Here is a 13,023-nt window from a genome sequence, read left to right as displayed (position 1 = left end):
AAACGTTTTGCATTACGTTGACTCTCACTCTAATATCCAACTTAAACAATTTAAAACAATTAATTTCACTCTGATATAATTTGTTGTGGGCGCGAATGTGGACGCTGCATTTTTGTCGATGAGGAAGCGTGCGACGGGTCTTATTAAAAGTTATGGCTGCTGCATGCTTAACAAAGGGTGACATTTTAATGGCACCGAGTTCCGCAGTTCACTTAACTTCCTTGTAATAGAAACGACGTTCAGCCCAAGCGTTGCGGCAGAGGTAGATCCAAACTACACATGCAATTATGTTTTATCTTTTAGTCGCAACTGAAAAGAAAAAAAAAAAACATTGCGTAAGAGGCTCGAAATGCATGACCAGGAAATTTCGTACGATGCAATTATTAGCACATCACCGAGGAATGAAGAATAAAGTTCTTGCTGCACTTGATGGCAGAGTATCTGTGAGCCTTCATGTCTCTCACAGAAGAAACAAAACTGCGCTTTGAAATTTGGATTACAATTAAACAAGTTTCGCCTGTGCTCTTTCGTTGTTTCTGTACAGGCGAAATAAAATATGAGGCGTGAGACTGGCCGTCCCCTTCGGGGCGGTTGTGTTGGTTATTAACGGCGACTCAAAGCGAATGTCTTCGCACGCTGGAATTTCCGTCTTGCTGCACGTGGGATACACATTTTCAAAGGATCGCTGCCAGGTAATTATTCTGATTACCGCTGTTTGCTATGCTTTTATTGCTTTTGCCGCGCTCCAGGAACTGGGTACGATTTGCGCCATATGTGCGGCTGCCTGTTTGTCGGATCCTGTTTTACGAATAGCACCTGGACACTGCTAGAATTCGGTGCCACGCTGTCATGCTCGTTTATACACGCATATTACAAAACGGCGGAAAGCAAGCTGAGTATTTGTGAGAAATTTTGTTGCATGAGGCTGGACAGGTGTACAGTGAGAAAATATGAGTGAAACTAATGATAGTTCCCGCCAAATGTGTATAAAATATGCAGAAATAATGATTAAAAATTCCAAAATAAGTTAGGAATAAATTTCTATAAGCGATTAACTAATAGTATTAAACTTATCCGCCTTGATGGGCTTCGTTTTCGTCCTCTGCGCTAGTCCACATTAAGCAAAGCCAGCCATGGGTTGCGCATGGTTAGATGTAGAGTGCCCCGCTGGAGGATTCTTTGGCAAGTCTACGACCAATCCACCGAGGTGAGAAGTCTGGCAAGAGAAGGGATACGAAACTGGAGGATGGAGAGGATTGGGTTTATTTACACTTTGGAAGGGCCAGGAAAGGACGATCAAGAACCAAGAAAGAACACCAATTCCCAGACATACTCACAGTTTCATAGAGTTAGTGTTCTCTAGGTTCCCAGGGTGAAAACGGGCCCGTAGTCGAGAAAGTGTACAGTTCACTTCAATATTGCCACCTGATGGTTCGAGGAAGTGCTTGAACGACAAAGAATTTGGAGACTCTCGCGCGCTTCGGCTAGTTAGGACTGTGGACTCTTGAGCTTGTGTCTTCGTGTTACCGTTTCTCGGGAACCTCTCTCTTGACTGTGTGTATCTGCCCCTGTTGCCGATACCCATAAATCCCTGTATTCGTGACAGTTTTGGTGGAGGTGTTGGGTAATTGTCCTCTCAATGTCGCACACCCCTCCGCGAACCAACGACACCGAGCTTTTGCCTGTGGACACGCCAGTTCATCGCGTCAGCCGGGGGAACCTGGGCCTTCCTCCCGAACACGGGCCCTTGGAGTCCACTTCAACAACGAGCTTCCGGCCAGCCACGCAAAGCACTACGACAGTCATGCAAGGTACTCCTGTTTACGTTCAAAACCCCCGAGTTCCGAAATCGTTCTATGGCACTGCGCATGAAGACGTTGAGGATTGGCTAACTCAGTTCGAACGAGTCGCATCCTTTAATCAGTGGGACGACAACTTAAAGCTACGGAACGCCATTTTCTGCCTGGAAGACCATGCTTTGACATGGTATGAGAACCGAGAAGGCACAATAACATCATGGCCTCAGTTCCGCCGTCTTATCGTAGAGGCGTATAAAAGCCTGGATAAGCGCGAACGAGCAGAACGTGCTCTACAATCTCGAAAACAGATGCCAAACGAGTCCGTCATGATGTATGTTGGGGACATGACGAAACTATTTCGACGTGCGGATCCCAACATGTCTGACGAAAGAAAGCTGCGCCACCTCATGCATGGGGTTAAAGAACAGCTTTTTGCTGGTCTTGTACGTAGCCCACCAACTACAGTTACCTCATTTTTAACAGAGGCGGTCACCATGGAAAAGATCCTACACCAGCGCCGCTCGGCGATCTACGACAGCCCAATCCTCGCTACGACTGCTGCCGAGCCTCTTACAGCTGCTGTAAGCAATACTGAACAGCTCCGAGATCTTATCCGTGCGATTGTACGCGAGGAACTGCAGAAGGTTTGTGGCACGTTCCAACCCAGGGGTGATTCTCTCGCACATATGATCCGCGAAGAGATTCAGCAAGTCACGCAGCCATCTCTGCATGTTGCTGAAGCTCAAAGTACCCCTATTCCTGATTATTCTCGTCCGACTTACGCTGACATTCTCCGACGCCCAGTTCCTGTCCAAGCTCCGTTGTCTACGTTACCACCAACCCAGTGCATGCCCGTCCAGCAGCCAATGCAATACATTCCTGTACAGCAGCCAACGCGGTACGTGCGACCACCGCGATCAAACTTTCGACGAACGGACGTCTGACAGGCCCCTCGGGACGCCGCCTTTGCTACCACTGTGGGGAACCTGGTCACATTTTCCGGTGGTGCCCTTATCGGGAACTCGGACCGGAGGGTTTTTACACCAACGCACCTAGACGCACGTTCGGACAACTACCTCGTGACATTGGAGACAACCTCGCACAAGAGAGCCTCCGGATGGCGCGCCGACAATCCAGGTCTCCATCCCCACGTCGGCAAACCGCTTCAACAACTGGTAACTTTCCGCGAGCACCGCCTGGTCGCTCGCCAAGCCCCCACCGGGAAAACTGAGTAGAGCGACCTCCGGGGGCGGGGCCGCTAAATGTCAGCACAAAGAAGTCCCCCCAATGAGAACAGGTATGGATTTTGGAGCAGAAACGACAACATTTGGTTCACGAGACCGGCTATCGCTGGACATCCCTGTGTGCATCGATGGTCATAATGTCAGCGCTTTAGTGGATACCGGAGCAGACTTTTCGATTTTGAGTGGGAAACTGGCAGCGACCCTTAGGAAGGTTTGACACCATGGTGTAGCACGCAAATACGCACGGCTGGGGGTCATGTAATTACTCCTATTGGACAGTGCACGGCTAGAATCCAGATTCGTATGTCAACGTTCGTTGTCAGCTGCGTCGTTCTCCGGGAATGTTCTCGTGATTTGATTCTCGGTGTGGATTTCCTGCGGGAATATGGCGCCATCATCGATCTCCGACAGCGAACGGTTTCGTTCTCAACGGAGAAAGCGGCTGCCAGCCCCACCGATGGCCAACGTACGTGCGCCCTACGGGTTTCAGCCGAGTGTGTTTCAGTGCCTCCCCGCTCCAGCGTGTTTGTGAGTGTTGTGTGCGACGGGCTTCGTGACGGGCCGATAATAGCTGAAAACAACCGTTCTCTTTTATTTTCTCATGGCATCTGTGCAGCTCGAAGCTTAATTATTCTCAGCAATGGTCACTCTGAGCTTCTCATCGCGAACTTCACGAATGAATCTCGCCACCTCTATCGCTCTACTGCCATCGCTTTCGGCGAACTGTTAAAGGAAGTTTTTGAATGTTTTGCGTTTGACGTTATTGATACTCCCAGTGTTCTAGACCGCATCGATGTTAGCAGTGACCTTTCTTTCTGTCAACAACGCGCCCTGCGTGCCTTACTGCTGGAGTACGCCCCGTGCTTTGCCTCATCATCGAAAGTCCGGCAAACTTCTATCGCCAAGCATCGCATCATAACGTCTGACGATGCCCGACCTATTCGACAGCAGCCGTACCGTATTTCGGCCAAAGAACGTGAGGCAATTCGGACACAAGTCCAGGAAATGCTTAATGATGATGTTATTCAGCCGTCTAAAAGTCCGTGGTCGTCGCCCGTCATGTTGGTTAAGAAAAAGGATGGCACGCTGCGTTTTTGCGTTGATTACAGGAAACTGAATGACATCACAAAAAAAAGATGTATATCCGTTGCCCCGTATCGACGATTCACTCGATCGACTTCGCAACGCCAAGTTCTTTTCCTCCATTGATTTAAAAAGTGGTTATTGGCAGATAGAAGTGTATGAGCGCGATCGGGAAAAGACTGCCTTTGTGACACCCGATGGCTTATATGAATTTAAAGTATTGCCTTTCGGTCTGTGTTCAGCGCCAGCGACGTTCCAGAGAATGATGGACACCGTACTTGCTGGTCTTAAATGGCAAACCTGTTTGGTTTATTTGGACGACGTCATCGTGTTTTTAGAAACGTTTGACCAAGATCTTAAGCGGCTGCGAACGGTATTGGACGCTCTTCGCTCGGCCGATTTGACAATCAAACCGGAAAAATGTCACTTTGGATATCAGCAGCTAAAGTTTCTCGGTCATGTGGTTAGCGCTGACGGTGTCCGGCCTGACCCTGATAAAACAGCCGCTGTAGCCAATTTTCCCATCCCTACCACGAAGAAAGCAGTCCGACGTTTCTTGGGCCTGTGCGCGTACTATCGCCGTTTCATTGCCGATTTTGCCAAGATTTCAGAACCTTTGACGCGCCTGACACGTGATGACGTCCCGTATGTCTGGTCTTCCAAGCAGCAGGAGGCATTCACCGAGCTGCGCCAACGGCTGCACAACCCTCCCGTTCTTGCACACTTCGATGGGGACGCTGCCACCGAAATTCACACCGACGCCAGCAATGTCGGTCTGGGTGCTGTTCTGGTCCAGCACCAGCAAGGCGAGGAAAAAGTGATCGCTTATGCCAGCCGCACCCTTTCTCGGGCAGAATCAACTATTCAACTTCTGAAAAGGAGTGTCTCGCCGTCGTTTGGGCACAATGAAATTCCAACCTTACCTCTACGGCCGTAAATTTAAAGTTGTGACAGACCATCATGCTTTGTGTTGGCTAGCTAGTCTTCGAGATCCATCAGGACGTCTTGCACGGTAGAGCCTTCGTATGCAGGAGTTTGATTACTCTATCGTTTATAAATCCGGACGTAAACATGAAGATGCTGACACACTGTCTCGATCACCCGTTGAGTTGGCCCATGACAGTACGGATGAAGACGCCCATTTTCTTGGCATTATCAGTTCCTCTGATTTAAAGGCCCGGCAACGGGCTGACCCAGACCTCAAAACTGTGATCGATCATCTGGAGGGTTTCAATTCTACAGTATCTCGACTGTTTGCTAAGAACTTGTCATCCTTCTGTACGCGCGACGGAATCCTCTACAAGAAAAGAGCCGGCAACAGTGACCAAGCCTATCGTCTAGTCATCCCTGCAGATCTCCGCGATGAAATCCTTCATGCTTGCCATGATGAACCCACCGCTGGACACTTGGGCTTTGCACGCACTCTTACCAGAGTGCGCCAGGCCTACTACTGGCCCAAACTTACCGCCACCGTTCATCGATATGTTAGAGGTTGCCGTGAGTGCCAGCGACGCAAGACACCGCCATTGAAGCCAGCGGGTTTCCTGCAGCCTATTCCCCCACCGCTAGTACCATTCGACCAAATTGGTATGGACTTTCTTGGCCCTTTTCCTCTATCGTCAGCTGGCAATAAGTGGATTATCGTGGCTACAGATTATCTGACACGTTACGCGGAAACTATCGCGTTGCCACGTGCAACATCCTCCGAAGTGGCACAATTTTTCATGACGCAGATTGTCCTCCGCCATGGCGCCCCATCATACGTCATTACTGATCGTGGCAAGGCATTTACAGCGCGTCTTCTTGAAGAAGTTTTCCAACTAAGCCAGACACATCACCGAAAGACTACTGCTTACCATCCTCAGTCTAATGGCCTTACTGAGCAACTAAACAAAACAATAGCGGACATGCTCGCCATGTATGTCGATGTCCGGCATAAAACATGGGACGAGATATTGCCTTATGTCACATTTGCATACAACACGGCCGTCCAAGAAACAACTCGATTCACTCCGTTTCGTCTAGTATACGGACGCGATGTACAGACCATGCTCGACGCTATGCTGCCATGTGCGGCTGACGACCAGCTGCTTACCGCTGACGCAGAATAATTCCCCAACTACGCTGAGGAAGCTCGCCAACTCGCCCGTAATCACATTACAAAACAGCAAGCAACAGATGCACGCCGATATAACGACCGCCATCGCTATGTCGTGTTCCAGCCTGGTGACAAAGTCTGGGTGTGGACACCTGTCCGGCGCCCAGGCCTGTCAGAAAAACTTCTCAATCGTTACTTCGGACCCTACAGAGTGTTGCGTCGCCTCTCAGAAGTTACGTACGAGGTTATTCCAGACGGAACTGTACCGAGTTCTAGTCGTCAGTGCTCGTCTGACCTGGTGCATGTGCTTCGCATGAAGCCGTATTTTACCCGCTGAAAGTCATATTTGCCATCCGGAGCAGTTTTTTTTCTGTGAGCTTGCGTTTTTTTTTTTTGAGGGGGGGGGGGGGGAATAATGCCACCTGACGGTTCGAGGTAGCGCTTGAATGACAAAGAAGTTGGAGACTCTCGCGCGCTTCGGCTAGTTAGGACTGTGGACTCTTGAGCTTGTGTCTTCGTGTTACCGTTTCTCGGGAACCTCTCTCTTGACTGTCTGTATCTGCCCCTGTTGCCGATACCCATAAATCCCTTTATTCGTGGCAATATCGCGCACTTGCACACTCTCACTCCTGATGACACGCACCCGAAAGGATTCGGACTTGATTGTGAGAAGCAAGTCTTTGAGGAGGGGAAGACGGCTGCACAAGTGCCCAGTGTCTGCCGGTGGCTTACCTTCTGGGTGCGCATCATTGCCAAAGGCGCCGACACACTCCGCGGGCATGCGAAAGGACAAATGTAGCCGGAAATGATCCGTTTTTCTCTCCGCTCTGCCACCCATCAAGGGAGGATACCCGCCCGGCCGTATTGATGGTACCGACCAGTGCGGAGTCACTTGAGCTGCTTCGTTCCCAACGGCCCGCTCGTTGACCGGAGTCCAGGACCGGCCAGACAACACGGCGTTCTTCTTCGGCTCTTCTGCTATGGCTGCTTCAAGTCGCGTCTCGCCATCTCTGCCCTCCAAAGATTTCAGCTTGATGGCTCTGGGCGCCTGTCTGTCCGCGGGGGCTGCTTCCCTGCTCAATTCATTATCGCCGACTTTAACAGGTTGCCAGGATGCGGCGAAAGGATCTGTCACCTAGCTTTCCTTTTTTTACTAATTGCCTAATTAACAGTAAATGCAGTACAAATGGCAAAGAATACAGCGACATTCGAAACATACGGTTGCCCATAACACTAAATCTTTTCGGGGACCCAATTTGTCAAACAAGCTCAGCCTTTTCACAATCAATGTAATGACCTGATCTGCATAGTTATGTGTACGGCTAATCTAATCTGGAAACGTCGTGCCGATGTTCGCCTGTGAGACAAAGTATCGTAGACTATGGTCGCGATATAAAAAGGAAGAAACGTTTTCTAAGTCGGAAAGTGTGGAAGTATTTAATTGTTTCAAAAGGAACGAATTTTTTTTCTTTTTTCATTTACATAGGAAATATTTATGAATGGAGCTATAACAAGACCCGCTTTGATCTCGTAGAGAACAGAAGAGTAAAGAGCTTCGCAGGAACCACCTTCGCTAACTGATCAAATAGGGGCGCGACGAAGCAAGGTCTTTGTCTAGCGCAGGAAAACATGTTCATCTGTTTGGGCATACTACCCGAATTCCACTCGGTATACTCGGTACAATGCTTTCTTTGCTGTCCGCTTGTTTCCGACATGTTGGGACGATACATGTCCCTAACGTGTCATATGCCATTTACTTTTGTATCGCTACGCACTATAAACTAATGAACACTGCCACGCCCAAGCTAATGTTTCAGTGTAGAGCGATTGAAACCTCATGCTTGCGTACCACCATTTTATTGTCCTTGGAACACGATTGACGCACGAGAAGCCACCGCTCTCTGGTGATCAGCTCACAAAGGCATATGTTTTCTTAAGATGCTTTGCTTAAGAACAACGTTCAGTGGTATTTGAAGTATTTCCAGCCACACTCTCATGTTTTCACTGCCAAAAGGCATTCACTATATCCAAGTACCATATATTGAAGCTCTTTGGCGACGAATACCAAGCGTGGTTCATTATCTTCAGTGGTGGCTTCTGTAGTATGCGATGACATGCAAACCTTTCTGAGTAGTATTGCAAATAGCATCTAGGTATCCGCGAGCTTGTTCCTAAGAGGGCACATACGAAAGAAAGCGCTGAATATGCATAGGTTCAGAAAAAGTACTGCAAAGACCCTTCGCAGTGCATTCCCTCTTCCTGTTTTGTTTGTCTAGCTGTTTCGCGACATCCCTCTATTACCTCACCCTTATGCTCTCCCCAGTCCATTAATTCAGCTTCAAACACACTGTCGCAAAGCTAACCGGCGGAAAACAAATAAATGCGTTGATTTGTGGAACTATGCGTTACGCAGTTGTTCACTGTCAGTAGCCTAAATGCAAAGATCTATTCCTGCTGAAAGATAAGAATTGCTCGGCTGGAGAAACACATTTTCGTGATTGCAGCAAACTCAGTCATTTATCCTATGAAAGCTTCAAGCTATGAGGCATGATGAATCGACAGCTATTGTATCCGAAGTAACTGGAAGGGAGTAAAATGCTACATCTTTCTACGGCGCGAACGAGCCCGAAAAGGGAGCTGAAGATGCTAACGGAAGCCGTCAAATTATCTTTATTATTATTGATAAGAGCGCACTCAAACAACTCAACATCTTTTATTTGGCATATGCGGTAAAACGCAATGAGCCGAGTCAATACACTACCCTGCTATCAGATTATTATTTAGTGAGGTGACCAAGCGGCGAATTGGCAATTGTGTAACTATGCGTAGAAATTTTTCTTCTGCACAGATGTTTACTGCGTGTCCACCTTCACGTACGTCGGCCAGTTGCGTCGACCTTATAAAGCTCTAGTTTTACGAGGTCATGAACTTGTATGTATGTATAACTTTATTAGGGCAAACGACGGGTTAAAGCGTCGTGACGCTGACCAAGCGTCTACCCGGGGTTAAGCCCTACTCTGCACTACCTCATTAGACCCGTTTGTGGTGGGTGTGAGGCTTGTGCTTTTCGAGCGCACCCCGAGCCTGCTGGACGGCCCATAGTTGCATGTCCTTGTCTGTATTCTGCACAGCACTTTGAAGTTCCGGCGGGTATGTCCTGGATGCAGCTTCGGTCGGGAACCTGGCACAGTCCCACATGATGCGCCATTGGTCCGCCGGACCCACTTGACATACACTGCACATATCACTCGTGTAGATGTCTGGGTGGAGGACGTGTAGCATTGCCGGGGCTAGGAGTGACCCGGTTTGCATTTGCCTTAGGATGACCGCCTCCTCCCGACTAAGTGCCGGGTGAGGCGGCGGCATTGTCCGTCGAGCTGGGCGGTAAAATTTTGTCACTTCCTCGTAACTGGTCATTCGGTCTTTTGTTTCGAACCACCATTCGGAACGGTCCTTCTCGGGGGCGCGGAAGGTAAGCGCTCGCGCCGCCGAATGGGCCGTCTCGTTGTGATTCGGTGAGGATGCACAATCTCCCGCGTGCGCCGGGAACCACTTGATGCGGATAGTGTTGCCGCGGTCTTGAAGCTGGAGCTTACTGATGATGGCGGCCGCCGGCGCTCACACTCGCCCCTTGGCAAAGTTGCGCATAGCGTTCCTCGAGTCGCTGAGCACGGTGCGACACTCGGCCTCCGAGACCGCCATGAACTTGTTCTTCTCGATTAAGATGTCGCTCTGCGAAAAAAGAAATTCTCCACACTATATATAGCTACATAGCACAATGCATCAGGTGCCGTGAATCTTGAAACAAAACAAAATCTTTACCTGCACTAGCTACACAGATAGGGTCATTCGCTCCGCTCAAAACAAGCAACGATGGGATTGGTCGAGTTTCCCTATTGGCTGTGAGCTAGGACCCAATTTATATCACTGTGCGCCTAGAATTGCATCGATATCTTTTGTAATATAGACCCAAAGGGTGCAATACGACAAGCAACGTGCACTCAGCGTTAATCATCCACCGCTTCTCTCTCTTCGCCATTGTGGGAATTACTTTACTGGAGAACTGAACACTCGAAATAAAATAAGAAGATGCATTCGGGAAACTGACCTGAAATTGTCTATATTAAACGCAGTTGGATTTCGAAAGTATTCCGGCTTTAGGCGCTCTCAATATTCAGCTTTAAAAGGCGCAAAAAAAACGGAAAATTATTAGGAGAAAAAACAAGACGAAACCTAAAATTAGTCTCGATGCTTACAGTGATACCCACAATGGAGAAACAACACAACACTTAAGCGACTGCTTGATTGCCTTCACAAGCATTCTTTTTTCTTACTTTGTGGCGATTTGCATTGAAAGGAATAAATGCAATCGCATATCGCAAGAAGCTTTAATTTGTAGTGCTTTCCAATCGGGCGTGGAAGGTGCATCGGTGAATGCCCGGGCACATTTTTAAGCTTTTATCGTGTTAGTATCAGGGCTACCAGTCCGACTTTACGCCGTTGTTGTTCGTGTTCGAAGTCTGCTACAGCTGCATAAAGAAATAAAATAAACATAGCCATATTGAGCTGAGCGTGAGATTTAAACCAGCGGCGACGCGATCAGGGTTTCGCTGCCCACATCACTTGAGCACTATGTCATTTCTAGATCGGTTTTGTTTTTATTGCTTCATCGCAACCCACCAATCATCGTGTTTACCAGCCACTTTCTCGCTCTTTACATGGCATGTTCTTTTCTTTAACAACTTCCAACCGTGCGCAATGGGTCCATAACACAACGGAATCGCATTTTTCTGTTGAGGGTCTTTCACCAGTTCAAAAATATTTATAGTGCACTGCAACTGCGAGGTCCACAATCACTGATGTTTCCAAACTTCGCCTGAAGCCTGACCTAGACTTTGTAGCCAGGAGTAGATAACTTTCATAGAAGCCTTTCGGCACCCATTATGCCAGTGCAATTTCCTATCTTAGCGGCCGGAGGGAAAGCTACTCGAGCGATGTATTGTTAGCCTGACAACGATATCATGCAGATAAAAAGCTTCTTCCTCGAGCGCAATTCGAACCACCGCTGGTGACAAAAGAAATGCTTCTGAATGCCGGCAGCTTAAACAACCCGGCCTATGCGACAGCTTAGTGATGCATGAATGCGCAGGTGGTGCTTCTTTTTTACACACCTGTTCTTAAACACTCTTCTAGTCGCCATGTGCACTGAAGCAGTTTGAACCGGAACTAGTGAGAGTTAACTATACCTGTTCTAGCTTCGAACCGAAAGCGATGTGAAACGCGATGTGCTTGCGCACATACTCCGCATTTGGCCAACTTAGCTAAATCGGCTATGCTTTCTTTTATTTTGGCTTTAGTTCGGGTCAACATAACGTTTGAGTAAACCCCGAGACGAAGACTACCGCCGGTACTCTGTTCCTGTTTACAATGTGTGTGTGTGTGTGTGTGTGTGTGTGTGTGTGTGTGTGTGTATGTGTGTGTGGGTGGCTGTGTGTGCATGTGTCTGTGTGTTTGTGTGTGTGTGTGTGTGGGTGAGTGGGTGGGTGTGCGTACGCGCGCCCGCGTGTGGGTGTGTGTGCGCGCGTGCGTGTGTGTGTGTGTGTGTGCGTGCGTGTGTGTGTGTGCGTCTGTCAGCGCTGTTGAAATAATGCAGAACCAAACCGACCAACAAGCCAGTTTGTTAATCTGTACGTCTTGTAAGACATTGGTCAGGCCGTTTAAATAATATTAACACATTGGCGCAAACCTCATGGGCAAGCTACGGATTTTGATAAAGGGTGTGGGCGATTCCTCTGCCCGAGGAATGCGCACGACAAATACATAGCGGGCCGTATGACAAACATCTTTAATCTCACGTCAGCGCGGGGTCGTCGTCCGGGGGGCTGCGGGCCGTCTCCGTGGAGAAGCGCCAGGAGCGAAGAAGCAGGAACGAAGAGCGAGCGAGACGGCAGCGCGTGCCTTCCTTTATAACAACCTCGTGCGGGACCGGTTATCCCCGAACGAGCGGGGAGAGGGGAACAGGCAGCGTGCAGGGAGCATTGGGAAGTGGCGCGGCCTTCGAATGCGCGGCGCGCCACGGGCCCTACAGATATAACCCGCAGGGCCCCACATCTCCCCCCCCCCCTTAGCGTCCGACCCGGGCTCCGCCAACAGCCGGGCCATGTCCATGTCCGAGCCCGGGTCGGCGTAAAATATGAAGGCTTGTCGCCTGGCTCTGGCGGGATGCCATCTTAGCAGGTCCGTGGAACGGGGAGAAGCAGCAGGCATGGCGGGACTGTTCCGGATGGTCCCTCTCCGGCAGCGGCCACATCCTCGGGGTCACAACGCAGCTGGGCTCGGCCACGGATACGCCTGGAAGCGGCCTTGAGCTGCTACTATACATCGCTGACTCCACGTGGCGCCGTCCTGGATGCACTGAGACCCCTTTGCAGCAGGCGTTTCCGCCCCGGGCACACCTGGCTTCCTGAGGCCCGTACTCCAGGCCTGAGCAGCGGGCTCCAATCCAGACTCGTTGAAGACGGCCAGCGCAGCCGCGCTGGTCACAATGATGGGCCACAAACCACTACAAATTAGGGGGGTACCCTCTGTTTTTAGTGCCCCTCCTTGAACCATGTGCTGGGTGCGGTTTCCCGCCCCAGCACCGGTGGTTCATCTGGCTGCTGCAAAATCTTATCAGAATGCATTCTGAAAGAAGCAAAGACGTTAGACAAAGTAGTGCACTACCTTGGCCTTAGGTTATAGCGTCGGTTGCGAACCGGGTTGCTACCTGTACGCCTTACTTTGGGGGAGATCGCTGCAT

Source organism: Amblyomma maculatum, chromosome 2 (genome assembly GCF_055883805.1).
Source record: "Amblyomma maculatum isolate TAMU_Amacu chromosome 2, ASM5588380v1, whole genome shotgun sequence".
Classification (NCBI taxonomy): Eukaryota; Metazoa; Arthropoda; class Arachnida; order Ixodida; family Ixodidae; genus Amblyomma; species Amblyomma maculatum.
This window is presented reverse-complemented; position numbering follows the sequence as displayed.